Raw genomic sequence first — 17116 nt, 5'->3', positions numbered from 1 at the left:
TACACATATGCCCCCCATGCATAGGTTTGCCAGATTCCAGCGCTCAGATTGCCGTTGGACGTACAGGGTACGTCCTTGGTCGTTAACGACCATTTTTTGTAGGACGTACCCTGTATGTCGTCGGTCATTAAGAAGTTTAAGTGAATGTAAAGCTTAATGAATACGTAACTGGTTTTTAAAAATACTCTTAAAAACAGGGGCACTTTCATTCATTAAACTTTGAATTTAAGCTTCTTTTTTAAAATACCTTTGTTTTATGGAGACCAGACCGGCGATTTGTTTTATGAAAAACAAACTATGCTTAACTGTTAATTTCCTTTTCTTCTGATGGAAAGAGTCCACAGCTGCATTCATTACTTTTGGGAAAAAAGAACCTGGTCACCAAGAGAAGACAAAGACAACCCAGCCAAAGGCTTAAATACTCCTCCCATTTCCCTCATCCCCCAGTAATTCTGCCGAGGAACAAGGAAAAGTAGAAGAAATATCAGGGTGAAAGGTGCCAGAAGAATATAAGGACGCCCCACACAAAATTACGGGTGGGGAGCCGTGGACTCTTTCCATCAGAATGTCAGGATATCTGAGTATCATTAAATAATATATATACGTATGTATATTTATCTACACATAGATTTATGATAAGACCAATAACTCATTTTATTTGTTAAACGGTGTGTAAACAATCCCCTCTCTCTGTTTCAATTAGAGAAAAGGCAAGTTACTTCAAAGAGAACATCTGTCTCATTACCTAGGTCACGGGAAACCCTGGGTTGGTGTAGACGTGGTGTCTGGGATTTTTATTTGAGGCCTAATGAGATTCGTAGGGCAATTTTTTAGCTGAAGAAATGACAAGTTTTGTGGGAAAGTGACCATTCACTCTTCGATGCAAATTGGTACCTGCGATGTTAGATAAACATCTGTACTGGATAGCAGAGACACATGTTTTACATTATAACTTGTGAATTCATTTTGAATCACAACTTGGGTTTAAATCTCAAAAATTAAATATATGCCTTAGACTGTATTAAATGTCTATATATGGATCTGGGGAAATGCAATTCAGATTGTCTATTTGTATAACGGTAACATATTAGAAGTGTATGCTGGAATTAAATAAGTGGCAATACAGTCAATTTTAAAATGTCCAATTTTAATAACCTATTTCTTTACATCTTTCAGGCATCTAATAAGTACATATATAATTGGTATTTTAAACAATATCCTATGTTTTATACCATCAAAAATAAATATACAGAGATTAAATATTAATCTGTATGGGATAGTAATCCAATGTAGATATAATTAAATGAAAATGACACAGGTCTGCTAACCTCAAGGTATGTATGAGAAATTAAGGTGATGCCTGAGAGAGTAAGTGAATCCATGATGAAGATATTGTAATCTTTTTAAATCATTTCATAGAAAATATGATTTTAAACACATTTTTAGATATTATAAGTGGAATATATTCACGTTTGGTCTTAAAATTATCAGAAAAAATGGTACTGTGTGATCCATGTGTATTTGAACATGTAACTTATTAATACAAGGAAGTAAATTAGTTTAAATAATCACTTTATAAGGATGTATTAAATTGAAGCAAAAATGGATGGTAAGACTATATTTCTTGTTGTTTGCTGCCCCCTAGGGGATTAAAACTGGTATGACAGCCAAATGAATTGTCTATTAGAGCACATAGAGAGCCAATCAGGGAGGCGTCTCCTAGGTGACCAATGAGAGGGACAAGGTTCTGAAAGGCCTATCATATCGCTTCACCAATGATTAAGATATATAAGCTGAATGCAAGAGGAGAGAGCAGGTGGCTGACTTTTGCTGAACTCTGGACTGATAACTTGGCATTGGGACACAGTCACTTTTAAGCAAATTGGCTACTTTTTCTTATCCACATTGCAAATACACTTATTTTCATATAAGGTGAAACAAGAAAATACTTGGAAAGGATTGAAATACAATAATAATAATAATATATTGGCTCATGTTGGTAATGTATGACTGTTTATCTTTAATATTTTAGACACAGATAGTTGGTAACTATAACTGAATTGCAGTTAGTCATTTTAAAAGGACAATTTGTATTTAAAACTAGTGTTTCACAGTCCTGTGTAGTCTTAACTATTCACTATTGCTAAATAATTTATTTACCAAACAAATGTCCTTTGTATTGCATATTTCCTCAGATAATTTGGCATAGAAATTGACTGTTAAAGTACATTGTTCTATTGTTTAACTAAGCACTGTTAAAGTTAGTGAACCCTACCTTGGCATCTCATTGTGATATTTAAATTCAACTCTGGTTTGAGAGGTTATTGTGAATAAGGTAATTTTTATGATCTTTGCATAGCATATTATAACAGTTTAAAAGTATATAGTTTGATTCATATCTTGTTTTCTATACATATATTTCAATGTGTCTACACATTTTAACTAATTTAGGAATTTACATTAATTTTATTGTTTTGTATATGCATTTTATTGGGGGTTTGTTTCTATGGATAATTATTAAATATATTGTATTATAACCCGGCCATATACTGACAAGAAAAAAGGGAAATTATCAGGTAAGCATCATTTATGCTTTTCTTCTTAAATGGAAAGAGTCCACAGCTGCATTCATTACTTTTGGGAAAACAATACCCAAGCTACAGAGGACACTGAATACCAAGACGGGAGGGTACCAGGCCCGAACCTCTGCCCAATAAAAAAAAAACACTTTGGCCTAAGCTGAGAAAAATTTAAAAGGAAAAGCTCCAATGACACTGACTCGCAGTTAGTCCAGAAGCCAAACCAGAGACTGGAAACAGACTCGACTGAGCTAACAGTCCTCCAGGAGACACCGCCGTACAACAAACGGTCCCCCACCGCTCATCTCCACAAATGAAGTAGACACCAGCAGAAACCTCCAAGGGAGCAAGGCAAAGGAGAACCAAGGAAACCAAAGGTCCCCTAATACAAAAAGAACACCTCTACGAGTGAGCCCAGCTCACAGAGACGCAAAGGGGCCCAAACAGGGAAAGGAGGCCATTCCTATACCAAGCGAAACTCGGGATAAGATCGGGCACAGAGACAGAACAGACGTCTCCCCAATATCCTGCAAGCACGGAATGCAACTGAAGAGGCAAAGTCCTCCCAGTGTCTGACCATGAAAAAGTGTGTAATACACCCAGGTGAAAAACCCCAAGTTTGAGACACGGAGTCCACAACAGGACGACACAGAGGGTACTTGCGAGGAAGAAGAAGCAGTCAAGCAAGAAACAGACCGCAAACGCAAGAGTATACCCTCAGAACCCAAAGGAAGAGTAAACCCTCTTCTATTCAATAGATCAAGTTGAAAGGAAAATCTATACCCTAGCAGACTAAGCTAACAGGTATAGACTCAACAAAGCTCACACAGCCAGAGGAGACTGCGACCCTAACGCAGTTCCTTAGACCGCTCAGCCATCCTGACCTGTAGGCCAACACTCAGCTGGACCAACCCAGCCTCTGGGATCCAAGACAGGGAAACAAAAGAATCCCGAAACAGGTACAGGAACGAGCATAAGGATAGCACAGCCATATCCGCAGAGCACAAGTACAAACCGACTCTGAAACAGACAACCAGGCCATAGACCTAAGGATCTATCAAAGAAAGGCCCAACAAGTCTGCTTGGAGCCAGCAAGACCCCAGGGGGAACCAATCCCATCCTTCCGCCTCCCATCCAGGAGAAGCCCCAAGCAAGGACTCTATCTCCATAGGGAGGAGAATATCCCATAAAGAAAAGGGATGATGCCGGAAGAACAACAACTATCATCAAGGCCCAAAGTCATCAGCTAACGGGAAGAGAAATTGCCAACACAGATGTCCTAGAAAAGGACCCCCCTACAAGTAGCTTGCCAAACAGAGGCACAGCCAACACATTTGCCTGCAGAGCAGGGAATCTACGGGAACATTGCCAAGCTGACCAGGGGAACCCTAAGGCGCACCAGAAATTGGACATCCAGCGCGAGCAGCTGGGTATGAACTACCACCCTTGAGGCTCAAGCCACACGGCTAACCACCAGATGACATGGGCAAAGAGTAAAAAATACTCAGAAAACCTGGCCTACCAAGACCAGGTTAGGTAGATGGAGCAAGGACATAGCCCAAATTCCCACCACCGTCGAACACCCCTACCAGCCCTGAGATCAAAGATTCCAAAACCACCCAAGACTGGGTCAGTAAAAAGGACAAGTGAAGCTTCAGCAACCGGAAGACTCAGGGAGAAAAACAGGTCCGGGCACCTAATAGTTCAGGCAAACCTTACCCTAGAACTAAACACCCCAACCAGCAAAAAACCAGACACAAGGGTATGGATGCATATACAGAGAATCCGGATAGCGAGAAGAACTTGAAAGCTCCGACCAAAGGAAGGAACCACCCCTAGCTAAAGTCCAACGCTCCAAGGAGCAAGGCTAGTAGCCATATGAAGATACTTCTCAGAGCCTCAGGACAACAAAGGGATACCTCCAGGTCAAATAAATCCCACTAGCAGGACTAGTCTCCCTAACACCTCCGCACAAGCAGAGGACACAAGGAAGAGAAGGCATACCTAGCTCCGGAAAACCCTGAGCTAAACCAAAGTCCCCGCAGGGAACAACAATCACCCGGAAACACAGATCCCTAAAAGGAGATTTACTCACCCGGAGGCAATGGAAGAAGACCCAAAGGCCTTTTATAACTCAGTGAAGAGTAAGAGCTGCATCTAGAAATACTAGAAACAGCTTAAGCATACACCTGCAAGGTGTCAAGAGCTGCAACAGGTTTCAATCTGCAAACATTCCGCATGCCAAACAGCTAACCTGTACAAGTTGCTGTATCAAGCCCAAAAGGACAATCCAGAGGCCTAAAAAATGAAGGCCAAACCGCTCAATAGTGGTAAGGGGCATTAAGCCGTCCCACCCTCCACCACATGGGTGAGGAAACTATATGTTCTGATGAAATCAGATGTCAAATAGAGTGGCGCAGCGGAAAAACTCATCTATGACTGAAGGTTATAAGGACTGAAACAATCCTTCCCATCTCACGGACCCACATGCCCTCTCGAATGCTTAGTTCACCATTAAAAAATAATGATTAACCTGAGCACTCGGCGCTTCAATCGAACCAGCCGAGCAGAATAGCGCCACGTGTCTGAACAGCGGCAAAACCGAACAAACCCGACAGGACCAGCCTGCACCTAGGGGCCCAACCGGCAAGCTGCGAAAATTCTCCCTCGTAGGGGAAAAAACAGAAAACAGACATTTTTCACAGAGGACTAACATGTCCAACAACTTCTGAAGAAGTAATAAAGAGCATAAATCTCAGAAGGTTCCCGAAGTATCAATCCCATCGGATATAAATAAAATATAAGGCAACACGGAGGTTAACGCCCAAAAAGACAAAGGAATACCCGCAGGATTAGCCAAACGGAGCCCTATCTACAAAACTGGGAAAGATCTCAAACCAATGACAATCAGGAGATTGCCTAATCCCCACATGTCTAATGAGGTGCACCATTCGAATTATCAAACTGAAAATCCCCGTAATCTGGTAACGATACGGTCATTTAATAACTGAAAAACATGCCTGAGCAACATGCAAAGGCGCGCAATCCTGTAACGGAAGGCACAACATTCAGGGACAGATACCCCCGAGGGGAAATGTAGAGGCCCTCCCCAAGGTAGAAGGCCTGGGACGATATGGCACGAGCACATTCTCAAATCGCCAACATTATGCAGCAAGAATGTGCCACAACCTCCGGGGGAAACACGCCATGGAGGAACCATAAACTGGGTTATCCGCATGTGCAGAAGTATGATTTGGTAGGGAACTCGCCTCTCGGAGGACAGGACCCCCAAAAGCGGGTAGCTCAGCAGTCACTTGATTCCCCGAGCCCGTGGAACCAGGCACTCTGAAATGGCATACAGAACAAAACTGGTTGACAGGCATCAATGAGGCCACTCCGGATTCATCACCGGATACAGAATCTGAAATCAAAATAGTCTCAGTATCAGAATCCTCTGTAACTGAATTTAAAATTAACACAGTCTCAGCATCAGAATCCTCCATAACTGGATAGAGGATATTTAAATATGGACTAAAGAAGTGAAAACTAAAACGGCACCCGACACCCCCAATGGCTGGGGCACTCACCACCTCCTATGACCAGACCCCTGCGGACTACAAAAAGAAAATTTATGCTAACCTGATAAATTTATTTATTTTTTGACAAGGAGTCCACAGATCATCTTAATTACTAATGGGATATTCACCTCCTAGTCAGCAGGAGGCAGCAAAGAGCACCACAGCAAAGGCTGTTAAATATCACCTCCCTTCACTCCCACCCCAGTCATTCGACCGAAGTATAGGAGAGAAAGGAAGCAACAAGGTGCAGAAGTGTCTGAAGTTTATAATAACCAACAACCTGTCTCTCAAAAACAGGGTGGGCCGTGGACTCATCGTGTCAAAAAAGAAATAAAATTTATCAGGTAAGCATAAATTTTCTTTTCTTCTTAATGACACGATGAGTCCATGGATCATCTTAATTACTAATGGGAGGGACAGATGATACGGGAGGGACAAGACAGGGAACCTAAACGGAAGGCACCACTGCTTGAAGAACCTTTCTCCCAAAAGCAGCCTCAGCCGAGGCAAAAGTATCCAATTTGTAGAATTTTGAAAAAGTGTGAAGAGAGGACCAAGTTGCAGCCTTGCAAATCTGTTCCACAGAAGCTTCATTTTTTAATACCCATGAGAAATCAGCAGCCCTCGTGGAATGAGCCGTAACTCTCTCTGGAAGCTGCTGTCCAGCAGTCTCATATGCAAAATGTATGATACTCTTCAGCCAAAAAGAAAGAGAAGTACCCGTAGCTTTCTGTCCCTTACGTTTTCCTGAGAAAACTACGAACAATGCAGAAGATCCTTAGTTGCCTGCAGGTAAAACCTTAAAGCACGGACCACGTCCAAATTGTGCAGAAGTCTTTCCTTCTGAGAAGAAGGATTAGGACACAAGAAAACAACAACAATCTCCTGATTAATGTTCCGATCAGAAACAACCTTAGGAAGAAATCCTAATTTAGTACGTAAAACTACCTTATCTGAATAGAAAATAAGATAAGGAGACTCATACTGTAATGCCAAGAGCTCTGACACTCTCTGAGCAGAAGAAATAGCAACAAGAAATAAAACATTCCAAGATAACAATTTAATATCTAAGGAAAGCATAGGCTCAAACGGAGTCCCTTGAAGAACTTTAAGAACTAAATTCAGACTCCATGGAGGAGTAACTGGTTTGAACACAGGCCTGATCCTGACCAAGGCCTGACAAAATGATTGCACATCTGGAACATCTGCCAGACGTTTGTGTAACAAAATAGATAAAGGTAGAGATTTGACCCTTTAGGGAACTTGTCGATAATCCTTTCTCCAAACCCTCTTGAAGAAAAGACAAAATTCTAGGAATCCTAACTCTACTCCATGAATAACCCTTGGATTCACACCAGTAGAGATATTTATGCCATATCTTATGGTAAATCTTTCTAGTTACAGGCTTACGAGCCTGAATCATGGTCTCTATGACCGAGTCAGAAAAACCCCCATGGATAAAATTAAGCGTTCAATCTCCAAGCAGTCAGCTTCAGAGAAACTAGATTTGGGTGAAGGAAGGGCCCCTGTATTAGAAGGTCCTTCCTCAAAGGAATTCTCCAAGGTGGCAAAGATGACATGTCCACCAGATCTGCATACCAAATCCTGCGAGGCCAAGCCGGTGCTATGAGGATCACCGATGACCTCTCCTGTTTGATTCGAGCAATGACCCGAGGAAGAAGAGCAAACGGAGGAAATAGGTATGCTAGACTGAAGGTCCAAGGGCATCTATCAGCTCCGTCTGGGGGTCCCTGGACCTCGACCCGTATCTCGGGAACTTGGCATTCTGTCGGGATGCTATGAGATCCAATTCCGGCTGACCCCACTTGAGAATCAAGCCGGAGAACACTTCCGGATGGAGTTCCCACTCTCCCAGATGAAAGGTCTGCCTGCTCAGGAAGTCCGCCTCCCAGTTGTCCACCCCTGGGATGTGGCGTGGATAGCAGACAGACAGCAAGAGTGGGTTTCCGCCCACTGGATTATTTTGGCTACCTCGGTCATCGCTAAGGAACTCCCTGATGATTGATGTAAGCCACAGAAGTTATGTTGTCCGACTTGAACCTGAGAAACCGGACCGAGGCTAATTGGGGCCAGGCCAGAAGAGCATTTTAGATCACTCTCAGTTCCAGAATGTTTATAGGTAGAACAGACTCTGACTGAGTCCAAACTCCCTGAGACTTTAGGGAGCCCCAGACTGCTCCCCATCCTAGAAGGCTGGCGTCACAATAACCCAAGAAGGTCTGCGAAAGCAGGTTCCCTAAGGAAAGATGATCCAGAGACAACCACCATTGAAGAGAATCCCTTGTCTCCTGTTCCAGCAGAATTCGAGGAGACAAATCTGCATAATCTCAGTACCATTGCCTGAGCATGTTTAACTGCAGAGATCTGAGATGGAAACAAGCAAATGGGATGATGTCCATTGCCGCCACCATCAGCCCGATTACCTCCATGCACTGATCAACTGATGGCCGAGGAGTGGACTGAAGGGCTAGGCAAGTTTCAAAAATCTTTGATTTCCTGACTTCTGTCAGAAAAATCTTCATTGATAGGGAATCTAATATGGTTCCCAAGAAAGTTACCCTTGCATTTGGGACTAAGGAACTCTTTTCCAAATTTACCTTCCACCCGTGAGATCGCAGGAAGAATAACACCATGTCCGTGTGGGATCTTGCTTGTTGTAAGGATAGTGCCTGAACTAGGATGTCATCCAGATAGGGCGCCACTACGATGCCCCATAACCGAAGCACCGCCAACAGCGATCCCAGAACCTTTGTGAAAATTCTGGGAGTTGTGGTAAGACTGAAAGGAAGAGCCACGAACTGGAAGTGTTTGACCAGAAAGGCAAACCTTAAGAACTTGTGATGATCCCTGTGAATGGGAACATGCAGGTAAGCGTCCTTTAAATCCACTGTTGTCATAAATTGACCCTCTTGGATCAAAGGAAGATTGTAACGAATAGTTTCCATCTTGAAGGACGGTACCCTAAGAAATTTGTTTAGACTCTTGAGATCTAAAATTGGTCTGAAGGTTCACTCTTTTTTGGGAACCACGAACAGATTGGAATAAAAACCCAGACCCTGTTCCTGTATTGGAACGGGAACAATCACTCCCAGGTCGGAGAGGTCTCCTACGCAGTGTAAGAACGCCTCTCTTTTTGTCTGGTCTGCAGATAATCTTGAAAGTAGAAAACTTTTAAAATCTAATTTGTATCCCTGGGACACTATTTCTATTGCCCAGGGATCCTGAACTTCTCGAACCCAAGCCTGAGCGAAGAAAGAAAGTCTGTCCCCTACAAGATCCGGTTCTGGATCGGGGGCATGCCCTTCATGCTGTCTTTGATTCAATAGCAGGCTTTTTAGATTGTTTTCCCTTATTCCAAGACCGATTGGGTCTCCATGCAGGTTTAGACTGTTCCTGCTTGGAAGCGGTAGAGGGAGAATATCCCTTGAAATTTCGAAAAGGAACGAAAATTACTCTGTCGTCCTTTTTGTTTGTTTCTCTTATCCTGAGGGAGAAGATGACCTTAACCTCCCGTGATATCAGAGATAATTTCCGTCAAGCCAGGTTTAAACAAGGTCTTCCCCATGTAAGGAATAGCTAGAAGCTTAGACTTAGAGGACACATCCGCAGACCAAGGTTTTAACCATAAGGCTCTGCGAGCTAGAATAGAGAAACCTGAAATCTTTGCTCCCAGTTTGATAACTTGAAGGGAAGCATCTGTAATAAAGGAATTAGCCAGTTTAAGAGCTTCTATCCTATCCTGGATTTCATCCAGAGAAGTTTCTGTCCAGATAGCATCAGACAACTCATCAAACCAATATGCCACCGCACTAGTGACGGTAGCAATGAACACAGCTGGCTGTAATTGTAAGCCCTGGTGTACATACATCTTTTTGAGTAAACCCTCTAATTTCTTGTCCATAGGATCTTTGAAAGCACAACTATCCTCTATGTGAATAGTAGTTCTCTTAGCTAAGGTGGAAACAGCTCCTTCCACCTTGGGAACTGTTTGCCAAGCCTCCTTAATAGAGTCGGCTATGGGAAACATCTTTTTAAATATAGGAGATGGAGAAAAGGGTATACCCGGTCTCTACCACTCCTTAGCAATGATCTCAGAAGCTCGGTCTGGTACCGGAAAAACCTCTATCGAGGAAGGAACCTCAAAAAATGTTTTCAGCTTACTGAACTTCTTAGGAACCACAACTACCGTGGAGTCGCTGTCGTCCAAAGTAGCTAAAACCTCTTTAAGTAACAGACGGAGGTGTTCTAGCTTAAACCTGAAAGATACAACCTCAGTATCAGCAAGAGGAATTGCACTTTCCGAATCTGAAACTTCCCCTTTAGATGCTACAACGGAATCCTCCTCTTCAGTCTTCTGGGAAGGGACCTCCGAAATCGCAACAACTGCTTCAGAAACCTCGCTTACTGAGTTTCCGATTTTCCTCTTACGCTTTCCCTGCAACATTGGAAAAGCAGACAACGCATCTGAAACTGCAGAAGACATAGGAGAAGCGATGTCTTTTAAAGAGACTACCGCGGGAGCTAGAGAGGAAGCGCAAGGCACTGCATGTAAGGTTGGTAAAATTTGGGACACATGAGGAGAAAGATGCGGCATATATTGAACTTCGTCATTAGACTCTTGGACAACATCTGCTTTAGGGCTGCAACAACTAATCGGTAAGTTTAGACATAAAAAATAGTTGTCAACAAATCTCATTATCAATTAGGTGGCCTGTGATTAGTTGGTCAGTTGCACAGCATCAGCTGCTTTAATCTGAGGAACTACTGCAACTAAGATTGTGAAAAAAAAAATTGAATTTATTTATCTTTTTAATATTTTTTCTATCCGATTAGGACAATAATCATCCGATTAATTGGATAGAAAAAAAAATAAATAAAAAATGTTTGCACAACACCATGTACAGGAGTTCATCAGATTGAAGCAGCTGGTGCTGTGCAATTAACCAACTAATCGCTGACCACCTAATTGATAATGAGATTCTTTGACAACTATTTTTATGATCAATCTTACCGATTAGTTGTTGCAGCCCTAATCTGCTTTAGAACAAGTTGGCTCAGAAAAAAAGTCTATCCCTATAATTTAAAGTCCTCTCAATACATGAGGAACAAAAAAGGATTGGTGGTTCCACGTTTTGTAGTAAAAAATTTTAAGTGCAAAAACGTTACTGCCCCTTTAAATTTAAAAGTGTAACTTTTTTACTTTGAATGTAAAAAATTTACTCCATTGAACTGAAAAAAAATAAAATGACACCCTTACACCTCAGCAGCTTTGCTGAGGTGCCTACCTGACTGCAAGACCGGAGAACCTCTTTCTTTGTAGGAAAACGATCCGGACTCGATAGGGGAACAACACCGCTGCTTTCCGGTCCTAGAAGCGCATGTTTACTGGAACTTTCTGACCTTCTTGTGTCCATACACTAAGGCGCAATGAAAGGGCGCGCAACTCAGAAGGATCCGCCCATCGTGGGCGTTGCTAACAATAACCTAATCTCCCGGTCGGTATTTTGTGAGAAAAACCGCCATAAGTGTAAAACCACCAGAGTCATAAACAAATTCTTGTCTCCCAGTGCCTGCTTAATGCTGTCCAGTTCTCTCAGTCTCTGAGGGTTTACATTGTCCCAATAATAAAGTGCATATTTTATGAGCCACTTATATTGTGTAATGTCGATAGTGAAGTGCTCCCTTTTTTTCTGAGTGTCTTTGCTCTAGTCCCAGAAATAATAAAGTAGGACTTACATCAAATGTCTGCATGACAGCAAGGCAGTTCACCAGGCTTTAGAGGTCCTCTCCCCCACATGGGCCTGTGAAAGAAAAGAAATTCCTGAGTAAATATCACTCAGGTTTTCTGGGTTAGGGCAGCATCCATATATGGGAGGCGCAGTGAGAATTATGTCCCACAAGTTCCCATTGCTCTAAAGCCACCACTGCTCTACTGAAGAGACAGATATGGACTACGGCTACACCCTAAGACAAAGCAGCACAATCTAGTACTACTATAAAAATAATAAACTCTTGATTGAAGAATCTATAATAACACCTCACTTTACCACTTCCTAGCACTAACGTAGGCAAAGAGAATGACTAGGGTGGGAGTAAAGGGAGGTGATATTTAACAGCCTTTGCTGTGGTGCTCTTTGACGCCTCCTGCTGACCAGGAGGTGAATATCCCATTAGTAATTAAGATGATCCGTGGACTCATTGTGTCATTAAAAAGAAATTTCCTTCGCCACGCGGTCGGGAATGCGGAAATGGAATGGAACGTAGCCATGCCCAAACACAAGGTGAACCGTACAGTCCAAATAAGAGCGCCCAACCAAAAGGCTGCGTCACTTCCAAAGGCCTCAATGTTCCAACCACGAGCCCAGTAAACATTGCACATAAGCAGATTGAATCACATAACAAACATGATTATAAACCTCCCCCCCCCCGGTCAATAACCCCCCTCAGGAGATATTAACCCTCGATTCCAAGATATTAAAAGAGACTCACTGAGACCCTTATGTTATAAGTTAGACCCGCAAGGCGATAGCCTCTCTGGAAACATTCACATTATAGTACATTGCAAATAACGTAAAATGAAACAATCTTACTGCAATCTACGCCATGGAACAGGAACACGGCCCTTCAAGTGTGACAGATAGTAGCATTGCCTCCGCTATAGACTTGAGAGAAGAAAGCAGGCAGCAAAGCAAAGTACAACGCCGATTGCTTGAGAAGCTGTTAACATGAGTCGGGATGGTTTTGCAGAAAGAAACTCCATGCATCTCCGGACTATTACTTTCATCCAAGCCCTCACTGAGAGACTGACAGGACTACTTAAAACTCCTGTCCCTGCCGAAGAGTACTACCCTCCATAAGAGACAAAAACAAAAATAAAAAATTCTGACACTTCTCTGCCATCCTCCTGGGACGAAAGGCAAAGAATGACTGGGGGATGAGTGGAGTGGGAGGAGTATTTAAGCCTTTGGCTGGGTTGTCTTTGCCTCCTCCTGGTGGTCAGGTTCTTATTTCCCAAAAATGAATGCAGCTGTGGTCTCTTTCCATTTAAGAAGAAAAGCAGACCACCCTCAGATCAATGAGAAATCTGGCTTCCTCCAATCGTTGCGTTGTCTTACAAGCTGGAAGCCAAAGGGGGCATGCAACGATTGGAGGAAGCCGGATTCGTCATTGATCTGCTAAGTACAGTAGGAGCTGCGGGTGGAGGATCCCCGGTCTCCTTTCCATAAAGAAAGGTAAGTATTTAAAAAAAATCAGCTTCATTGTAAAGTTTAATGAATGAAAGTGCCCCCTTTTTTTAAGAGTATTTTTAAAAACCGGGCACTTACTCATTAAACTTTACATTCACTTTAACACAGAGAATATGTGAGACCATAAGTTGTACAAGCAAGGGACTGAACTGCTGATTCTGATATAGGAGACCTCAAGCCGTACAGTCACAAACTGACAGGGAAGACAGCAAGCCGTACAGTGACAGCAGAGACCATGAGTCACACAATCAGATAGTGACAGTGGAGACCATGAGCAATACTATCAGATAGTGACAGTGGAGACCATGAGCAACATGGTCATACAGTCATGGGAGAACATGAACTATACAGAAACACAGTAATGGGGAGACCATAAGTCAGACAGACCCACAGTGGCAGGGATATTATGAGTCATATAGTGATATGCAAATAGGCAAGGAGAATTTCAATTAATGTCACTGGGGCAAGCTATATGCCATAATGTCCTCTTTAGAGGAAATAGTGCAGACCCATATATAGAGTATATTTCAAAAATTATGAAAGAAAGACAATGATAGTGGAATTCACTAATCATAAGGAAAGACAGGGAATCAAGCACTCTTTTCACCTTTTATTTATATAGCTGAAGGATTTTTGCAATGCCAATTATCAATATGCAAGAATCCAATATAGAGACACTCTCTCACAAAAGAAACTATACACCAACTGATACTACTGAATCAATTTTTATATTGATTTCAACCAATATAGTAAATATACAGTGTAAACATAAACAGTGAAAGAAAAATAAAAAAAAAAATGTACAAATTAAAATGAAAAAATGTGACGTCACTAGAAGATCGTAACTGTAAGGAAAAATCCAAAACCTGCAACACCTTACAAGAGGATGGCCCCAACTCTGTGGAAGGGAGTAGCTGTCATAGTTAATAATAGGATCTATGCAGTTTTTTTTTTCCTTTTAAAGCGAAATTTACCCACTGTAGAGACTTTTAAACCACCAACCTTGAATATACACACATTTGGCTGTAAATATCTAAACCATATGCTGTGATATAAACATTTGAAAAATGGTGTACAAAAGGGTCAACGTTAATGCTTTATGTATAGAGGTATATTTTTATCAGTTGGTGTATAGTTTCTTTTGTGAAAGAGTGTCTCTATATTGGATTCTTGCATATTGATAATTGGCATTGCAAAAATCCTTCAGCAATATAAATCAAAGGTTAAAAGACTGCTTGATTTACTGTATTTCCTTATGATTAGTGAATTCCATTATCATTGTCTTTATTTTATAATTTTTGATACATAGTCATATAGTGATAGTGGAGACCATGAGTCATATAGTCACAGGGGAGACCATGAGTCATATAGTCACAGGGGAGACCATGAGTCATACAGTGACAGGGGAGACAATGAGTCATACAGTGACAGGGGAGACCATAAGTTATACAGTCATACAGTGACAGGGGGAACCATGAGTCATACAGTTACAGGGGAGTCCATGAGTCATACACATACATTGACACGAGTGATACACACACAGGGGCATAGGAGACCATGAGTTATACAGACACACAGTGACGGGAAGACCATGAGTCATACAGTGACAGGCAAGAACATAAGTCATACAGTCATACAGTGACAGAGGAGACCATGAGTCATACAGTTATACTGTGACAGGCGAGACCTTTAGTCATACAGTGACAGGGGATTCCATGAGTCATACAGTGACAGGGGAGACCATGAGTCATACAGTTATACTGTGACAGGCGAGACCTTTAGTCATACAGTGACAGGGGATTCCACGAGTCATACAGTTATACTGTGACAGGCGAGACCTTTAGTCATACAGTGACAGGGCAGTCCATGAGTCATACAGTGACAGGCGAGACCATGAGTCATACAGTTATACTGTGACAGGCGAGACCTTTAGTCATACAGTGACAGGGGATTCCATGAGTCATACAGTGACAGGGGATTCCATGAGTCATACAGTGACAGGGGATTCCATGAGTCATACAGTGACAGGGGAGAACATGAGTCATACAGTTATACTGTGACAGGCGAGACCTTTAGTCATACAGTGACAGGGCAGTCCATGAGTCATACAGTGACAGGGGAGAACATGAGTCATACAGTTATACTGTGACAGGCGAGACCTTTAGTCATACAGTGACAGGGGATTCCATGAGTCATACAGTGACAGGGGAGACCATGAGTCATACAGTTATACTGTGACAGGCGAGACCTTTAGTCATACAGTGACAGGGGAGTCCATGAGTCATACAGTGACAGGGGAGAACATGAGTCATACAGTTATACTGTGACAGGCGAGACCTTTAGTCATACAGTGACAGGGGATTCCATGAGTCATACAGTTATACTGTGACAGGCGAGACCTTTAGTCATACAGTGACAGGGCAGTCCATGAGTCATACAGTGACAGGGGAGAACATGAGTCATACAGTTATACTGTGACAGGCGAGACCTTTAGTCATACAGTGACAGGGGATTCCATGAGTCATACAGTGACAGGGGAGACCATGAGTCATACAGTTATACTGTGACAGGCGAGACCTTTAGTCATACAGTGACAGGGGAGTCCATGAGTCATACAGTGACAGGAGAGAACATGAGTCATACAGTTATACTGTGACAGGCGAGACCTTTAGTCATACAGTGACAGGGGATTCCATGAGTCATACAGTTATACTGTGACAGGCGAGACCTTTAGTCATACAGTGACAGGGGAGTCCATGAGTCATACAGTGACAGGGGAGAACATGAGTCATACAGTTATACTGTGACAGGCGAGACCTTTAGTCATACAGTGACAGGGGATTCCATGAGTCATACAGTGACAGGCGAGACCATGAGTCATACAGTTATACTGTGACAGGCGAGACCTTTAGTCATACAGTGACAGGGGAGTCCATGAGTCATACAGTGACAGGCGAGACCATGAGTCATACAGTGACAGGCAAGACCATGAGTCATACAATGACAGGCGAGACCATGAGTCATACAGTGACAGGCGAGACAATGAGTCATACAATGACAGGGGAGTCCATGAGTCAAACAATGACAGGGGAGTCCATGAGTCAAACAATGACAGGGGAGTCCATGAGTCATACAGTGACAGGGGAGATCATGACTGTATAGTCATACAGTGAAAGGTGAGACCATGAGTTACACTGTGACAAGTGAGACTGAGTCATACAGTGACAGGGGAGTCCATGAGTCATACGCACACATTGACAGGGAGACAATGAGTCATACATACACAGGGACAAAAGGAGGCCATGAGTGATACAGTCATACAGTGACGGAAAGACCATGAGTGATACAGTCATACAGTGGCAGGCAAGACCATGAGTTTTATAGTCATACAGTGACGGGGAGACCATGAGCCATACACAAACATTGACAGGGACTCAATTAGTCATACAGTCATAGGCGAGATCATAAATCATATAGTCATACAGTGACAGGTGAGAACATGAGTCATACAGTGACAGACGAGACCATGAGTCGTACAGTCATACAGTGACAGGGAGACAATGAGTCATACACACACAGGGACATAGGAGGCCATGAGTCGTACAGTCATACAGTGACAGGCAAGACCATGAGTCTTACAGACATACAGTGACAGGCAAGACCATGAGTCTTACAGTCATACAGTGACAGG

The 17116-nt window shown here is 42.6% G+C and overlaps 1 protein-coding gene across 1 annotated transcript in view; it reads right to left on the bottom strand.

The window, feature by feature from the left end:
* The window catches only part of MROH1 (maestro heat like repeat family member 1), a 1587326-nt gene that overhangs the window by 1311016 nt on the left and 259194 nt on the right, over positions 1-17116 (bottom strand). The gene's annotated exons all lie outside the window — the stretch shown is intronic.

Source organism: Bombina bombina, chromosome 5 (genome assembly GCF_027579735.1).
Source record: "Bombina bombina isolate aBomBom1 chromosome 5, aBomBom1.pri, whole genome shotgun sequence".
In the NCBI taxonomy this organism is placed as follows: Eukaryota; Metazoa; Chordata; class Amphibia; order Anura; family Bombinatoridae; genus Bombina; species Bombina bombina.
Note: the sequence above shows the minus strand (reverse complement) of the source record. Positions and strands in the feature narration are given on the sequence as shown.